Source organism: Callithrix jacchus, chromosome 2 (genome assembly GCF_049354715.1).
Source record: "Callithrix jacchus isolate 240 chromosome 2, calJac240_pri, whole genome shotgun sequence".
NCBI classification, from domain to species: Eukaryota; Metazoa; Chordata; class Mammalia; order Primates; family Cebidae; genus Callithrix; species Callithrix jacchus.
The window spans coordinates 24,016,532-24,034,960 of record NC_133503.1 but is presented as its reverse complement, the minus strand read 5'-3'; the positions used below and the strand labels follow the sequence as shown (position 1 = coordinate 24,034,960).

Genomic DNA, 18,429 nt, shown 5'->3' with positions numbered 1-18,429 from the left:
TGAGGATTCTAGGACCAACGTCCTTTCTCCAATACAGAGTTCCTTAATGGGAAGTATTTGCTCCTGAGATCCCCACTGGGGACTTTCCTTCATTTCTGCCCTGTGGTTGGAAGGTTTCCTGCCCACTGTTGCTCCTTTTCCTTTTCTCTTTCACACCTGATAAAACTGTCATACTCCTGACTCCACATAGCCATCTATTTCCCAGAGGACCTAACTAACACAGCTTCCATGCCAAAGCTGGAACCATACCTGCCTGCTTCTATGGTTTGAAAGTCCTCTCCAAAACTCATGTTAATATTTCATTGACATTGTGATGTTTTAAAGAAATGAGACTTTAAGGAAGTGATTCATTCATGAGGGCTATGCACTTATGAATGGATTAATATCATTATTGCAGAAATGAGTTCCTGATAAAAGGATGAGTTTGTCCCATTTTTCTCTCTTTGTATTCATGTGTACTTCTCCACCATGTGTTGCCTCCTGCCAGGTTATGACACAGCAAGAGGAACCTTACCAGATGTGGACTCTCAGTCTTGGGCTTCCCAGACTCCAGGACTGTGAGCCAAATAAATCTCTTTTTTTTTGAGAGTTTCGCTGTTGTTACCCAGACTGGAGTGCAATGCCACGATCTCGGCTCACCACAACCTCTGCCTTCTGGGTTCAAGAAATTCTCCTGCCTCAGCCTCCTGATTAGCTGGGACTACAGGCACGCACTGCCATACCCAGCTAATTTTTGTATTTTTAGTAGAGACGGGGTTTCACCTTGTTGACCAGGATGGTCTCGATCTCTTGACCTCGTGATCCACCCACCTCGGCCTCCCAAAGTGCTGGGATTATAGGCATGAGCCACCACGCCCGGCCTAAATCTCTTTTCTTTATGAATTTCATCAGGTATTCTAGTACAGCAACACAAAATGACTAAGATAATAGCTTTCCCCAGATACTGTTGATGCATCTGAAGCAGGAGGATATAATGAAGCATGCTTGAAGATTATCAGAAGGAATATTTTGCCGCATTTATTTTTATACACATGCTGCTTCCACAAGAAGCTCAAGAAAATGGTATAGAAGATGGGTCTGTATGGCGTAATTGCAAAAGAAAATGTCACAACTCCTATCCTGACTTTGCCTGCCCAGTGCAAAGGTGAGATCAGTATTTAAACATTTATAATGAACATTCACAGTGGGTATTTGCTGAAATAGACCTGGTACTTTGAATAAATTCTAGCTATATTTATTGTCATAACATGTCATTCATGGTAAAGAAGAGAATTTTATGCTCTTTTTCATTCTTCACTAAAATAGGTATGTAACAATTATGCAGAGATAAAAGTGATGTGAATACAAATGTAAGAATGAAGCAAATCTCTTAAATGCCATTGGTCTTGAGAGAATACTACAGTCAGGAGGCAGCTCTTTTAGCAAGAAAGAAAAAGATCACGCTGAAAATAGAAACACATAAAAAGAAAATTTGCATTATTTTTTGAAGGATAATATTGAGCTCCAAAAGAAGTTAGTGATCAATTTAACACTTCACTAATCAGAAAGTTGAAACTTGGAGGACAGTGGAAATTTGCTCAGTATAAAAAAAAAAGAGCACAGGCCCAGACATGGAACTTTATTGCACTACCTATTAATTGTGGCCACTGGCTCTGAACCTGATGTCCCCATCAGCAACTTGAGCAGAATAACACCTGGCAGGAACATTATGCAAATAAAATAAGAGGAAAAGATAAGACAATCTAACGTAATTCCTGACTTCTAAAGGATTTACAAATGGTTATGTTATCAATTTTATTGGTAACAAATTGATTATCCACAGCCCTTCTGTTATTCCTAACCAAGAAATTGGAGTTGAATTCTCAAGAAAGTAATAGTGATATATAAAACTTGAACCAAACTGATTTGGGTCCAAGACATTTAATAAATCAAATGAAGGCAATAGCTGAAACTGCAATGGCAGCAGTAACATTCCGGTAAGCAGAAGGGATGTTGAATGTGATAGTTCATGTTTGAAATGAAAGGAGAGGAAAAATTAGGAAATAATAAGAGCAAAACATTCTAAGTAAATATTGAGAGAATGAGAAAACAAGCCACAGACTGAGAGAAAATATTTGCAAAGACACACCTGATAAAGGACGATTACCCAAAATATACAAAGAACCCTTAACACTCAACAATAAGAAAACAATCTGAATTTAAAATAGACCATTGATCTCACCAGATAAGATGTGCAGATGGCAAATAAACATATGAAAACATTCTACTTCATGTGTCATCAGAAAAATACAAAGTAAAATGAGATAACAGTACACAGTTATTAGAGTAACCAAAGCCATTGAATAACAACACCAAGTGTAGGTAAGGATGTAGAGCAACAGAAACTCTCATGCTTTATTTATGGGAATGCAAAATCGTAAAGTCACTTTGTAACACAGTTTGGCAGTCTCTTACAAAACTAAACATACTGTTACCAGAAGAGGTAGATATCACACGCCTTGATATTTACCAAAGGAGTTGAGAACCTATGTTTGTAGAGTCACTTGCACATGAGTGTTTCAGAAGCTTTATTTATAATTGACAAAACCTGGAAGCAACCAAGATGTTCTTCAGTAGATAAGTGGACAAATAAATTGTGGTACATCCAGATAATGGAATATTATTCAGCACTAAAAAAGGAGCTATCAAGCCATGAAAATACACATAGGAAATTTAAATGTATAGTATTATGTGGAAGAAATCAAACCAAAAAACCAGAATACTGTGATTTCAACTGTATGACATTCTGGAAAAGGTGAAACTATTAGACAATGAAAAGATTAGTGATTGCTAGGCCTGGGGGTTGGGGAAGGATGAATAGGTGGAGTACAGTGGATTTTTAGGGCAGTAAAAGTACGCTGTATGATATTCTAATTATGGATACAGGTTATTATATATTTGTAGAAACCCATTGAATGTTCAACACCAGAGTGAACCCTATTATATGGACTTGAAGTGATTATGATGTGTCAATGTAGGCCCATCAGTTGTATGTATCACTACAGTAGAGGATGTTGATAATATGTAAAGGTAGGAGGTACATAAGAAGTCTCTATTCCTGCCCCTCAATTTTGACTTGAACCTAAAACTGCTCTAAAAAATTATTCTTTTTTAAAAAAATTAAAAACTAAAAGAGAAAGGCAAAAGGAAGCCTGGACTATCAAATATTTTACTTAGAAACCTGAAAATTTCTTTGAGTCTAGAAGAACCATACACTCTCTAAAGTTCTCAGGAAATGTCCATCCATTCCTTTACCACTCATTCATCTATTCTTTCACTCAGTATTTATTTATAGATTTTAACAATTTCTTTGCAGAACTTATATAAGAAAGTCAGAAACAATGTCAATTTTATTTGGCCAGCTTGGGACTTAATGCAATATGAAGATGAAACCATGATCATGTTGGATATATCATAAGAATGCAAAGATGATTCAAAATACACAAATCAATAAATGTGACATATCATGCCAACTGAATGAAAGACAGAAACCATATGGTCAACTTAATAGATGCAATAAATGTGTTTAATAAAATTTAACATCCCCTTACAATGAAAATTCTCAGTGAATTAGGCATAGAGGGAACATACCTCAACATAATAAAAGCCATATATGAAAAACCCATAGGTAACATCATACTGAATTGAAGAAAAGTCAAATGCCTTTCCTCCAAGCACTGGAACAAGACAAGGACATATACTTTTAACATTCTTATTATAGCATAGTATTTAGATTAAAAAAAAAGACACATCAGACCAATGGAACAAAATAGGGAACCCAGTTATAAATCCACATGCTCCAGCCAACTGATTTTTGACAAATGCACCAAGAACATATTTTGAGAAAAGTAATCCTCTTTAATAAATAGTGTTGGGAAAACTGAATATCCATAGGCAGAAGAATGAAACGAGTCCCCTATCTTTCACGATATGTAAAAATTAATTGAAAATGCATTAAATTTAAATGTAAGACCAAAAACTATGAAACTACTAGAAGAAAACAGAGGAGAAAGACTTCAGGACATTGGTTTCGGCAAAGATTTTATGACTAAAACTGCAAAAGCACAGGCAAAATAAAGAATACACAAATAGAACTATATTGAGCTACAAAGCTTCTTCCCAGGAAAGAAAGAGACAACCTGTGAAATGTGAAAAAACATTTCCAAATTATTCATTGCACAGGACTAATACTTAGAATAAACAAGGAATTCAAACAACTCAACAGCAAATAACAGAATGCAATTAAAAAGTAGGCAAAGGAACTGAATAGACATTTCTCAAAAGAAGACCTACAAACGTCCAAGAAACATGAAAAAATGCTTCATGTCACTAATCATCAGGGAATGCAAAGCCAAGCCACAGTGAGATATCATCTCATCCTGATTAGAATGGTTATTATCAAAAAGACAAAAAACAACAAATGCTGGTGAGGATAAGGAGAAAAGGGATTCTTATACACTGTTTCTGGGAATGTAAATTAGTATAGTCATTATGGAAAGCAATATGAATGTTCCTCAAAAAACCAAAAATAGAACTAACATGCAATTCAGCAATTCTGCTACTGGGTATTTATCCAAAGGAAAGGAAATCAGTATATCAAAGGAATAACCTGCACCCCCATGTTTATTACAGCTCTATTCACAATAGCCAAGAAATGGAATCAATTGTCTTCAAAGAATGAATGAATAAAGAAAATGTGATATATATACATATATATGCATATATATAAAATACACAATGGAATAAAATTTAGTATTAAAGAGAGAATGAAATCCTGTCATTTGTAGCAAAATGAATGGAACTGGAGGTCATTGTGTTAAGTGAAATAAGCCAGGCACAGAAGGAAAATAGAGCATGTTCTCACTCATATTGTAGGAGCCAAAAAAAAGAGAAAAATTTTGAGCTCATGAAAGTTGAGAGTAGAATTGTGGCTATTAGAGGCTGGGGAGGGGAGTAGGTGGGGAGACTGGGGAGAGGTTGGTTAATGAATACAAAACCAACAGAGCTAATTCTTCTGATCTCAGAGCTAATTCTTCCGATCTAGCCATAGATAGAATTAGCTCTGATGTTTGCAGCACTGTAGGGTGAATATAATTAACTATAATTTTTTTGAATATTTTCAGAAAGCTACATGAGAGGATTGTAAATGTTCACAACACAAAGGAATTATAAATATTTGAGGTGATGTTTATGCTAATTATCCTTATTCAATCATTTTAACATTGTATATGCATATCAAAATATCACTCTGTATCTTGTAAATATGTACAACTATTACATGTCAACTAAAAATGGAAGGGAGAAGAATAAAAGATGGAGATTAGGAACCCAGAACACCAAGTGATTAAAAACATTGATACTGGTATCAGACTTTATGGCCTTAAGATTTTCTCCATCACTGTAACCCTGATCAAGTTATGTAACCTCTCTGTTCCTCATTTTTCTCAACTGCAAAAGGCAGGTGATGACAGTACCTAATTCAGATAGTGGATGATTAAATAAGTTACTCGTATGATGTGTTTAGATCATAACTCCATAGTTAGCGCTAATGTTTTTAGGTATTATTAATATCTCATCAATTATTAACTCTACTAGAGTGACTACTGTTTTGGCAGAGGAGATGCTAAGTGCTTAAAAATTATTACTGATGGGGAAAGGTGAACTTTTCTATAGTTTCCCTTCCACACACAGCAATCTTGATCTTGCTTCCCTAATGGTTTTTAGAAATAAACTGAAGACTGGAAGAAGTAGGCAGCGCAGTAAGAAGGCAAATGTGGCCAGGCATGGTGGCTTACACTTGAAATCCCAGCACTGTGGGAGACCGAGGTAGGCAGGTCACTTGAGATCAGGAGTTCATGATCAGCCTGGCCAACATGGTGAAAACCCACTATACTAAAAATACAAAAATTATCTGGGTATGGTGGTGCCCACCTGTAATCCCAGCTACTAGGGAGGCTGAGTCAGAAGAGTTGCTTGGACCTGGGAGGTGGAGGTTGCAGGGAGCGAGATAGTGCCACTGCACTCCAGCCTGGCAACAAAACAAGACTCTGCCTCTTCTGTGTGGCAGAGTTGAAACTTATATATATATATTTTTTTTGAGACGGAGTTTTGCTCTTGTTACCCAGACTGGAGTGCAATGGTGCGATCTCAGCTCACCGCAACCTCCGCCTCCTGGGTTCAGGCAATTGTGCCTCAGCCTCCCGAGTACCTGGGATTACAGGCACACGCCACCAGGCCCAGCTAATTTTTTTTATATTTTTAGTAGAGACGGGGTTTCACCATGTTGACCAGGATGGTCTCTATCTCTTGACCTTGTGATCCACCCGCCTCGGCCTCCCAAAGTGCTGGGATTACAGGCTTGAGCCACCACGCCCGGCCTTATATTGTTATTTTTAAAAATCCTTGCCATCATGTGTGTTAAATGCAATGATATTCATTTCACAGGTGAGGAAACTGAGCCTCAGAGAGTCCCACACAAACACCCAAGGGGCTACACAGCTGGATGCTGCAGAGTGAGAATTGCATCAGCCTGAGGCCCAAAGTCAAAGCCAAAGGTAAGAGGGGCAGAAGAGAAGACCTCATCATATAAAACTTTGCAATTGACAAGGTGCCTCTTGTATTTGATTTTATTTCAAATACACAGAAGTTTGGTGAGGTAAGTAAATCTGATAGGTTGGATTCTATAGATGTCAGAAATGGAGCCCAGAAAGAAAGTTTACATGATATGCCAAGGCCACACAAGCAATATGCAGAGGAGCCAGGAATACAAGGCAGGAGATAGGGTTCTAATCCCACCTTCTTGCTCTTGCTCAATTCTCAATGGAATGGAGGACAGAAAAGAATCAGAAGCAGTGTCTTCAACTATCCCAAAGAAGAGGAGTGTAATCTGTTACCTTCTGAAAGTTTGCTTGAAAATTTCTCATCTCCTAATGCAACCTTAATTATTATAAGACACTGTAAGCTTCATAAGGGCAAGAAAAAAATATTTTACATGACTGTAGTCCCAGTACCTATCACAATGCCTGCATTGGGTAAGTACTTGTTACACATTTGTTGAATAAATCAGTAAATTGGGTAGATATAAAGAGAGGCAAGCCCTCAGATCCCTGATAAGAATGAATTTGGGCTGGGTGCAGTGGTTCACACCTTTAATCCCAGCACTTTGGGAGGGCAAGGTGGGAGGATTGCTTGAGCCCAGGGGTTCAAGACCAGCCTTGTCAACATAGTAAGACCCCATCTCCACAAAAAATAAAAAATAAAATAAACTTAGCTGGACATGGTGGCATGCACCCATAATCCTAGCTACTTGGGAGGCGAAGGCGGGAGAATCACTTGAGCTTCAGATGCTGAAGTTGCTGTGAGCTATGATCATGCTGCTGCATTCCAGCCTGGACAACAGAATAAGACTCTGTCTTGGGGAAAAAAAAAAAAAGAAACAAACAAACTTGTTTTGGCAGAGAAAGTCTCACCTATGTGAGCTTTAACCATCCTCAAGTAAGCTCTGGTTATGAAGCATGGATGCATCTTGAACAAATTTTGGTTCTATTTTTCAGATTTTGGGGAAGTTTCTTTATACAATAGCGTTTCCCTCCTAGAAATGTAAATATCTAGATTTTCAGTGGTCCCCTAAATTTCTGTTTCTTCCAGGAGAAAGCACATGACCCAATAGCCTTCAGAGTAACCCTAGCCCTGCAGCCTCAGGCCTAAATCCAAGGAACCACTACTTGGAAGCCTGGAACATGTCTTTGGCTTTCTGCCAGGTCAAATGACTGAGAATGAGGATTTACTTTTCAGAGTTTAATTACACAAAGAGTTAAGTTATTCACCTTCTGCAGGAATCAACCTAAAATGAATTAATGTGACTCCTAAGGCTAGAATAACATAACATGGTACACCAAATAAAAGCCAATAAATAGTGGGAAAGATACATTTTATTTATCAGAAAAAGAGTGAATAAGAAAATCTGACTCTCATGGCAGAGCAAACACACTTGCTTGGTTAGCTTGCCAGATGGGGATCTGAGGTCCGGGAAGTAGGGACTGAGCCGTGGGGTGCCTCCTCACACTAATGAGGTTTGCCCTAGAATTCGAGGAGACAGATGGATCTGCAGGTTGGAACCCCTCAGCAATCTCCCTGGGAGTTGGCATGATTACATTGGGCCAATTCCCACCTCTGGTCGCTGCGCCTTTCTCTGCCCTCTCTCCCTCTCCTACCTTCTCTTCAACTTGTTTTTGTAGCTTTCATAATGCTGTGTGCCACAGTAAATATTCTCCCTTGTGTACTTCCATCTGCATCTCACTGACTGCTTTTCTGGCCTCCCAGGATTGTCTCTCTCCCTCTTTCCTTTTTGTTCTGCTTTTCATCCACTATTTTAGTCTGTACCAGGTCCATCTTGATTTTTTTTTTTTGGACTCCATTAAATTCCTGTTTATTCACAAGTGTTCCAGAAAGGGACTGTATGGATTACTGAAAAGGAAAAGAACACGCTATTAAAATCTCTCATTTCTGTGTCTGGTACTCGATTCAGAGGGTTTCATGTTGGGGAAAAAAGTGAAAGAAAACACTTTGACTATTCCAGGAAATATAGTGGACTTCATACTGCTGCTAGCCTTTAGAATACTGTAGATCTTATCTAATGAGGATGATCTAATCTCACACTGTGAGGCACAAGTGGATTTTTGTGTATCATAACAGATTCACCACAGACATAATAATCTCCAGGTGTCAAGTGTCATGCCAGAACTATGTGATATTCTGTAATGGGGAACTGGTTAACTGATCTCTTAAGTGTTAATGCACAAGATTCTAGAGCCAATCTCTATAGTAGAGTTTGAATATTACAGTCTTCTTGTGGTCTATTTCATCTTCCTCCGCATTTCACCAATAGCAGAAAGAGTGCTGTTGGCAGATACTTTTCATGAATACAGGGAGTAATGTGGTATATTCAGACAATGGAATGCTGTTCAGCCTTAAAAACAGAATGAAATCTTGTCATGTGCAACATGGATGAAACTTGAGGACATCATGCTAAGTGAAATAAGCCAATCATAAAAGGTAAATACTATACAATTCCACTCACATGGGGTATCTGTAGTAGTCAAACTCATCAAAGCAGAAAGTAGAATGGTGGTTGCCAGGAGAAAGGGGAGAGGAAAAAGGAGAACTGGTATAAAATGAATATAGAGTTGCAATTTTGCAACATGATCAAATTCTGTAGCTTTGTTACCTCCAGGCCTTTCAAAGTGCTACTCCATTACCCAGAGCACTGTTCCACTTGCTCATTTATTGGGTAACTCTGACATTTTGGCTGGAACATCCATTCCATCCTCGGAGAAGCCTATCCTGACCTCCAAGATGGTCAAAGTTAGTCCTTTTCTACATTCCTACCAAACATGACCAGTTATTGCTACTGATGTAATTGCTTCTCTCACCTCCAGTTAACAAGGTCATACCTGTCTTACTTACCACTTTATCTTTAATTCCTAGCACAATACTGGGCACTTTATGAATAGAAAAGCATGCAACCATGACATAAAAATGATGAGCCTTGGAGGAAAACTGTAACCAATTTCCCTACAAAGACATTGTTGAATGGCCCCCAGGTATCCCTGGCTTTCTTGCTATTCTAAGACAACATGCGTATACCTGACATGTGCTCTACTCTGCCTGTTCCCTTTGCCTAAAATGTGCATCTTCCTCCTTCTTACTTGTTTAACTAACTGACTCACTTGTTTTAAGTGCATCTCAAATATTGCTTTTAATAAGCTCTTATATACTATTTGTTTAATACTGAACTCCCTTCTGCAACTGGCCCTTTGAATACTCCCTTTCCTATTCTACCTTTTCCTTTTTTCCTTAACATCTTCTGACATACTTTATGATAATTTATAATTATGTTTATTATATACTTGGAATTAGCCCCACTGCATCCCTACTCTCATGAGTATAAATATAAATTCCATAATGCAAGGATTTTTTTATTGTGGCAAAAAACATGCACATCTTAAAATTTGTCATCTTGGCCAGGCGCGTTGGCTCATGCCTGTAATCCTAGCACTTTGAGAGGTCAAGGCAGGCAGATCACCTGAGGTCAGGAGTTCAAGACCAGCCTAGCCACATGGCAAAACCCTATCTCTACTATCTCTACTGAAAATACAAAAGGTAGCCAGGTGTGGTGGCAGATGCCTGTAGTCCTGCTACTCAGGAGGCTGAGGCAGGAGAATTGCTTGAACCAGGGAGGCAGAGGTTGTAGTGAGCCGAGATCATGCTGCTTCACTTTAGTCTGGGTGACAGAGCAAGACTGTGTCACACACACAAAAAAAGCCATCTTACCCATAACTATACAGTTCAGTAACATTCCATATATTTACATTGCTGTGAAAAGTATCTCCAGAATATTTTTGTCTTGTAGAAGGAACATGTGCATATTCAGTGATAAAAATTAGGACCAAGGTATCTGTAAAAACGTTTTGTGATGTGCTGTTTTATATCACAGAATCGAACCTGTGTTTTGACTCACCAGGTTCCAGACACTCTTTTTGTAGAAACTATGTAGTTTGAAACTGTACCCATTAAACAGCAACTCTCCTTTCTCCTGCCATTCCCAGTCCTTGGTAACCACTGTTCTAATTTATATTTCTTTCTATTTCTATAGATTTGACTACTTTAGATATCTCATATAGGTGGAATTGCATAGTATTTGCTCTTTTGTGACTCATTTATTCCACTTAGCATAAGATCCTCTAAGGGTCATTAATGGTGTAGCATGAGATAGGATTTCCTTCTGTTTCAAAGTTGCACATTATATCTTTCTATGTTTATATACATTTTGTTTATCCATTTGTCTGTCAAAAAAATAGCCAGATCAATTCTAAATCTTGGTTACTGGGAGAATGAGTCAGGGATTTCTGTTTGTTTGGTTCATTGATATCCCCCAAGCACCTAGAATCCTTGCATGTAACATATTCAATTCTCAATAAAAAACTTTATTGGATAAATAAAATATAGGGAGCAAAGTGGAGCTATTTGCTAAAACTGGAACTTTCTGGACTTTCTCTCCCTTTAGACACTATAGTCTACTACTGTTTTCCATTTAAGGAATCTCTGTGGCCTGGACCTTAACAAGTCGTTGGAATCCTTGAGTAAATGGGGTAGATAGGGAGCCCATGTGGCCTGATTATCTAGATATTTCTTTCCCACAGAGATACCCTAGTATCTGAGTTTTTAGGATGGATTTGTCTCTATAAAATCACAGGTACAATGTCATCACCTTATCTGGGGTAATTATATATACTCTGAGATATATGAACAATTAATTAGATTAGTCATTGATCTCCATAGAAGAAAATACCTAATGCAGGTATGTTCTAAGGGGAGAAGAGGTTTGTTCAGTACAAAGTATTGTACACAATGGGGTGGTACTCTCTTCAATTTAGGGAGGACTTAGCTGTGGGTACTAGAGGCTCTGTGAATTTTGTCAATTCCCCCCAATCAGCTCCAACTTCAGTAAGTGACTGCAGACTAGAATTCTGCTAGTCCCCATGGAAATCCAGGTTTTTTTCTACCCAATGAATGCTACAGTTTGGGAGACAGGCTTACCCCAATTGTCATCCTTTCCTTAAAAAGAAAATCTTCCAAATATTTGACACCTCCAGGATCTCCAAGACCATATTTGAAGGCAACTACAAAAATTCTCATGGTTTAATTTATTTAATTTCACTGTGGAGTTCATAGCTATTGACTTCTGTATCAAATTGGGTTTTCATGTATAATTAATAATGTGATATTGACAGAACAAAGTCTGGCAGCCTCACTGACAGGGCCTGCTCATATTCCCAAGCCTTCACTTATAAATATACTATAAACCTTTGACATTCTGAAAAATATGTCTGCAAATGTTCTGAAATCCTCAATTTGCAAATATTCCCATAGCATATAAATTCCCTTACAAAAGAAGTAATATTTGAAAAATGCAGTGTTTTCTTCTTATTCTTGATTCTATATATCAGGAAAAAAAATTGCTATTGAATCACAGTTCCCTGGAGAATCATATATTTCTTATGCTCATCCTATAGAGAAATCTTTTATAGAAATTATTGCATATTTTCCACTGAAGAATCACACATCAGTCTTCCCGCTACACACCACCGTTATAGTGCACAAAAATGGACATTTCCACAAAATTAAAATTAATATATCATGGAACATTAAGTTTCCTTAGAATACATCAAAACCTTGATTGTTAAATCTATAAAGATAAAGCATCTATAGCATAGTAGAATACAATAAATCAAGTATTTAAGCATAAAAGCTTTGGAGTTGTTTGAATGTAGATTTGAATTTTAGCTTAATATTTATGAAATATTGGGCAAATTCTTAACTTGTTCTTCACTTATATATACTCAGTGCCTCCATGATGCAGGAGGAATGGCATAAGTGGTCCACTTAGCACAGTGTCAGGCTCATAGTAACCATGAGGATGTTAGTAAAACTTTCTGACCCATAGTCCATTCTCCGCTTAGTAACCAGAGGGATCTTTTGAAAACTTCTACACCATAAAGAAATGAATTTCTGTCACTTTATGGTGTGAAGGCCCTCTGATGATCTTCCTCTGCATTTAGATGAAACTTCAAAGAGGGATGAATCTTCTACCTCTTCGTAAGTCGTTTTCTTTCTCACTCATCACGCTCCAGCCATGCTTACCTTCCGTTTCTCAAATACGGAGACCTCATCCTCACCTCATCCCCACACTAAGGCCTTTGCATTTATTGTTTCCTCAGGACTTTCTGAAAAATGTCCATCCCTTCATCTTTGCTTGGTTGACCCTTTCTTATCTGAGCTCAATGTCACCTCCTCAGAGAGGGCTTTACTTATCTCAGTCCTTACCTCATTCTGCATACCATTATGTGACCTCATTCTGCATACCATTATGTGGTTTTATTAACTCCATAGCTCTCATCATGATCAGTAACTATCTTGCTAATTTGTTTTCTTATTTATCATCTGTCTCTCCCAACTAGTACAGAACTAAGCTCTTTTTTATACATGGGTATAAGAATCTCCACTTTTGCTTAACACATAGTAGACATTCAAAAAATGCTGGGTGGATTGATGGATGAATAGATGATGGATGGATAAGAACAATGCCAGCAGTTGTTGCACCATATATTATGATGGTGTGTTAGAAAAATTACATACAAGCCTGTATGACAAAGAAAACATCACAAAAAGGTTGATGTAATCTCCTAACTGCTCAGAAAACACAGGATATGAACTGACCATTAAAGGAAAAGTAGAATTGTATCTCTTTGTAGCAATTATGAATGGGAGTTTAGTCATGATTTGGCTGTTTGTCTGTTATTGGTGTATAGGAATGCTTGTGATTTTTGCACATTGATTTTGTATCCTGACTAAAACACCAAAAGCAATGGCAACAAAAGCCAAAATAGACAAATGGGATCTAATCAAACTTAAGAGTTTTTGCATAGCAAAAGAAACAATCATTAGAGTGAACCAGCAGCCAACAGAATGGGATAAAATTTTTTGCAATCTACCCATCTGACAAAGGGCTAATATCCAGAACCTACAAAGAACTTAAACAAATTTACAGGAAAAAAACAAACAACCCCATCAAAAAGTAGGCAAAGGATATGAGCAGACACTTTTCAAAAGAAGACACCTATGCAGCCAACAAGCATATGAAAAAATGCTCATTGTCACTGGTCATTAGAGAAACTCAAACGAAAACCACATTGAGATACCATCTCACACCAGTTAGAAAGGTGATCATTAAAAAATCTGGAGAAAACAGATGCTGGAGAGGATGTAGAGAAATAGGAATGATTTTACACTGTTGTTGGGAGTGTAAATTAGTTCAACCATTGTGGAAGACAGTGTGGTGGTTCCTCAAGGATCTAGAAATAGAAATACCATTTGACCCACCAATCCCATTACTCGGTATGTACCCAAATGATTATAAATCATTCTATTATAAAGACACATGCACATGTATGTTCATTGCAGCACTGTTTACAATAGCAAAGACCTGGAACCAACCCAAATGCCCATCAGTGATAGACTGGATAAAGAAAATGTGGCACACGTACACCATGGAATACTATGTAGCCATAAAAAAGGATGAGTTCATGTCCTTTGCAGGGACGTGGATGAATCTGGAAACTATCATTCTCAGCAAATTGACACAAGAACAGACAACCAAACACCACATATTCTCATAGGCAGGTGTTGAACAATGAGAACACATGGACACAGGGAGGGGAACATCACACGGTGGGGTCTGTTGGTGGGTGGGGTCTAGGGGAAGGATAGTGGGAGGTGGGGAGATTGGGGAAGGATAACATTAGGAGAAATACCTAATGTAGGTGACAGGGGGATGGAGGCAGCAAACCACCATGACAAGTGTATGCCTATGTAACAATCCTGCAAGATCTGCACATGTACCCCAGAAATTAAAGTATAATTTGAAATTAAAAAAAAGAATAAGTAGAATTGAGATAGAAGGGTGCACTTTTAAAAAGTTGTATAACCTCCAAATCTCTGAGGTTTTCTTCTTGTCCCTTAGGGGTGGAGACAAACATTCCCCTCATTTACAGGGATGTTCTGGAGTCAGAGATAATGCACAAAAGCTGCTGAGTGCTAATTAGCTCTATCTGTCAGGGCACAGGAAGCCAGCAGGTCTGAGTGGCTGATTGCAAGGTCTGTAGCTGAAAATACTTCTGTCAAACTGCCTGGAGGGTCTGATAAGGGAAATGACTACATTCTGTGAATTAACATATTCTAAGCAGGTCAAAAGTCCTGGATTGTGCAAAATAGTAGTAAAGATGGAAAGAAAGGTAAAAACCATCCCCATTTTGGTTACCTTGCCTAAGTAATGAAGCTGTGAATTCCGTTGCAAGAATTGTTGCCTTGTAGTCAGCAGTGGGTAGCAGCTGAGTATGATTTTTAGGAATAACTGCAGACAAAATTAAGAAAGAAGTATACTTGTCTTCATTGTACTCAGTTCCTAGTTCTCTTTTATTTTGCCCTTTCCTACTGAGCAATCAGTTTCACACTGTTATTTTTCCTCTTTTCTTCAGCAGCAAAAGAGTTCCAATTCTGCCACCCTATCTGAATAGCCTTCTCTGGATGATTTCTTAAGCACCAGATTGCCCAAAACATATGATTTAGGAGACAGAGCACTACATACCAGAAAATACCAGGATTCTGGTTTTTGGCCCTGTTCTGTAGTTATATTCATGATGACTGCTTTGGTTGGAAGTTATAGAAACTCAGGTCAAACTAGTTTAAGAAGGGGAATGGGGAAAAGAGATTGATTGGTTTAAATAATCGAAGTTCAAGGAAGGGAAGATTTCTGACATTGTTGGATTCGAAGTCTTATGAATCATAACAATGTTTGTCTCTTCTCTATCTGTAAGACCTCCTTCTTTTGATGTAATCTAAACTCTAACCCATTTCATTTAGATTTCTTCTTATTATTGATTCCATGAGGTAGTAAATGTAGCCATTGGTAGCCCAAAGCATTTTTGCCTTACTCAAAGGAGGAAGGATCTCTCCGTCTCTCTCTGGTTCATTTATGAAAACAAAGGAACCAGGTGAAGGTGATCATCTGAGAAGTTATGCTGGTAACTGAGTGTTGGCAGGGTAATAGATAAAGCAACACCTTGTGAGCATGATGATTGACATCCCCACCAAGACCACGTAGAAGAAGAAAAGAGACATTCACCAAAGGAAAGTATTCTCTTCAGAAAGACAACCACTGTCCCTGCTATTTGTTCATCTGTGAAATTGCTGAGTTCCATATGAATGTGGATGTACTTTTTGAACACCAAATACAAAAGCAAAATGAAAACTGGTATTGTCGTTAAGTGTTTTGGTTTTATTATTCCAGAACCTGTGCTATATGCAAGCCACCATTGGCTTGTTAGGCCACTGGGAAGATTAAAAAGGACAATATGCACAAAGCTTTATGCAGAATATTTGGCATGAAGTCAGTGCTCACTGTTAGCATCTCTCTGTTGTGTCACATAATGTACAATTTGCCAAATGTTTTACCTGAAGTGGAGAATGTTATGGCTGGAATTTGCCATTGATTTTGCCAAATGGCAAAGACATTAGGAAACGACTGGGTAAAATTGCCAGTATTATTTAACAATTTTTTTTCTTTCTCTCTGTGTTTTTTTTTTTTTTCTGTCTCCATCTCAACCCCTACACACATTTTTTGTGAGGTGGGGACAACTGTGCAGAGCTGAATTCATGCATATTAAGTAAGCATATATGTATATGCGATTATACTATTTGAGTTCTTTACCATGTTGAAATGCCTGGCACAAATTAATGTGATTTGTCTGAGTGATGTGATGACTTTGACATTTATAACAATGATGAGGATAATAGGTGTCAGTTCCATGGCACAGGGCCTTTGGTGTAGAGCCTTTCTGGATAAGAGCTGCAGCCTTACGTCTTGCTTGAAGCAGTACATCTTCACCATGGGAGGGAAAAGTTTACCAAGGTCACTGGGGCATCTCGTGTAAGTCTTCATTTGTGTTACGCAGTCAGTGGAAAATAAGTTTTCTGTCAGCAGTTTCCAGAGAGAGATCCAGGGGATGAGTAGACTCTTAGCAGTATCAAGCTTTAGTCCATGAAGGCAGTGAGATGTGATAAAAAGAATATTAGAGTGAAAACTTGGCCTTCCCCTTGGGCTTTCTTGCCAACTTACTTCTTGGCCTTGGATAAGGCACTTTTTTTTTATTTTGGAAAAATTACATTTTAATAATTATATAAAATGAGTTTACAGCTTCGTTTTCATTTTTACTTTAGCTTACATTTCTTTTGTAAAATTTAAATTAAATTTTTTTCTTTCAACTTTTACTTTAGGTCTGGGGGTGCATGTGTAGGTTAAATGGGTAAATTGCATGCCATTGAGGTTTGGTGTACCAATGATTTTGTCACCCAGATACTGAGCATAGTACCCAATAGGTGGTTTTTCACTCCTCATTCTCTTTCTATCCTCCGCTCTCAAGTAGCCCCCAGTGTCCATTGTTCCCCTTTTTGTGTCCATGTGTACTCAGTGTTTAGCTCCCACTTGTAAGTGAGAACGTGGTATTTCACTTTCTGTTCGGCACTAACTTGCTGAGGATAATGGCCTCTAGCTGCATCCATGATTCTGCAAAGAACATGAGCTCATTATTTTTTATGGATGCATAGTATTCCGTTGTGTATATGTGCCACATTCTCTCTATTCAGTCTACCATTGATAGTCATCCAGGTTGATTCCATGTCTTTGCTATTGTGAACAGTGCTGTGGTGAACACACTTGTGCATTAGTCTTTATAGTAGGATGATTTATATTTATTTGGGTATATACCCAGGAATGAGATTGCTGGATCAAACAGTAGTTTGTTTTGAGTTCTTTGAATAATATCTCAATTCCTTTCCCTAGTGGCTGAACTAATTTACATTCCCACCAGCAATGTGTAAGCATTATTTTTCTTCATGACCTTGCTGACATGTTATTTTTGATTTCTTCATAGTAGCCATTCTGGCTGGTGTGAGATAGTATCTTATGGTAGTGTTGATATCCATTTCTCTGATGATTTGTGATATTGAGCATTTTCTCATGTTTGTTGGCATGTTTGTTTCTTATGTTTGTTGGTATCCTTCTTTTGAGAAGCATCTGATCATGTCCTTTGATAAAGCACTTTTCTATTCTGCATATGACAACTTGCTGATGTTGGAGATATTTGTGAGTTTTGTGTACCCCAGTGGTACTGGGGACCAGCCCCACGAAGAACTAAACTAGGGCCCTTTCATAGATGTTGTTTCCTCTCATCCACTTCCACAAACCTTTATGCTGAGATACTTGCCACTTCAGTATAGAATGAAAAGTTCAACCGTAGTTTATAAGCTATGCTCTCTATCTCATTCACTTACACACCCACAACCCCTGCCATACACACACCAAAGAGCTCTACCTTAGAGGGGTCACCCACTACTTTAACTGACGTATCAAAACTGTGTGAGGAGAATTTTGATCATAACCATGAACAAAGCTGTGTTGACTCCATGAAAGATAATCATGGTAAATCTAGAGAACAGAGACAAAAAGTCCAAAAATGTATTGTATTTACACCCACTAACATATCAACTTCTCTTTCCAGTGTTTTGCCTTGCTAGATATTTTGTCCATTTCCCCATAGATCTACCTAGGGACACAAGTTTAATTTCCACCTACAGGTAAAACTGACTTGCTGGAACACACTAATCCCAAGGGCATCTTCTGTCTTTCTGTGCACATGCATAAAATAATGTGGTTCTATTCTCCACCAGACTATGAGATCTGTGAGAGAAGGTATCCCAGGTATTTTACTTACT

General features: G+C 38.0%; 1 protein-coding gene across 5 annotated transcripts in view; it reads left to right on the top strand.

The window, feature by feature from the left end:
• The window catches only part of LOC108589501 (uncharacterized), a 358,276-nt gene that overhangs the window by 84,003 nt on the left and 255,844 nt on the right, over positions 1–18,429 (top strand). For all 5 annotated transcript variants that reach the window (XR_013532479.1, XR_013532478.1, XR_013532477.1 and 2 more), the window contains exon 2: positions 6,484–6,593. The gene's annotated coding sequence lies outside the window, so the exon portion shown is untranslated. The remainder of the gene's footprint in view (positions 1–6,483; positions 6,594–18,429) is intronic.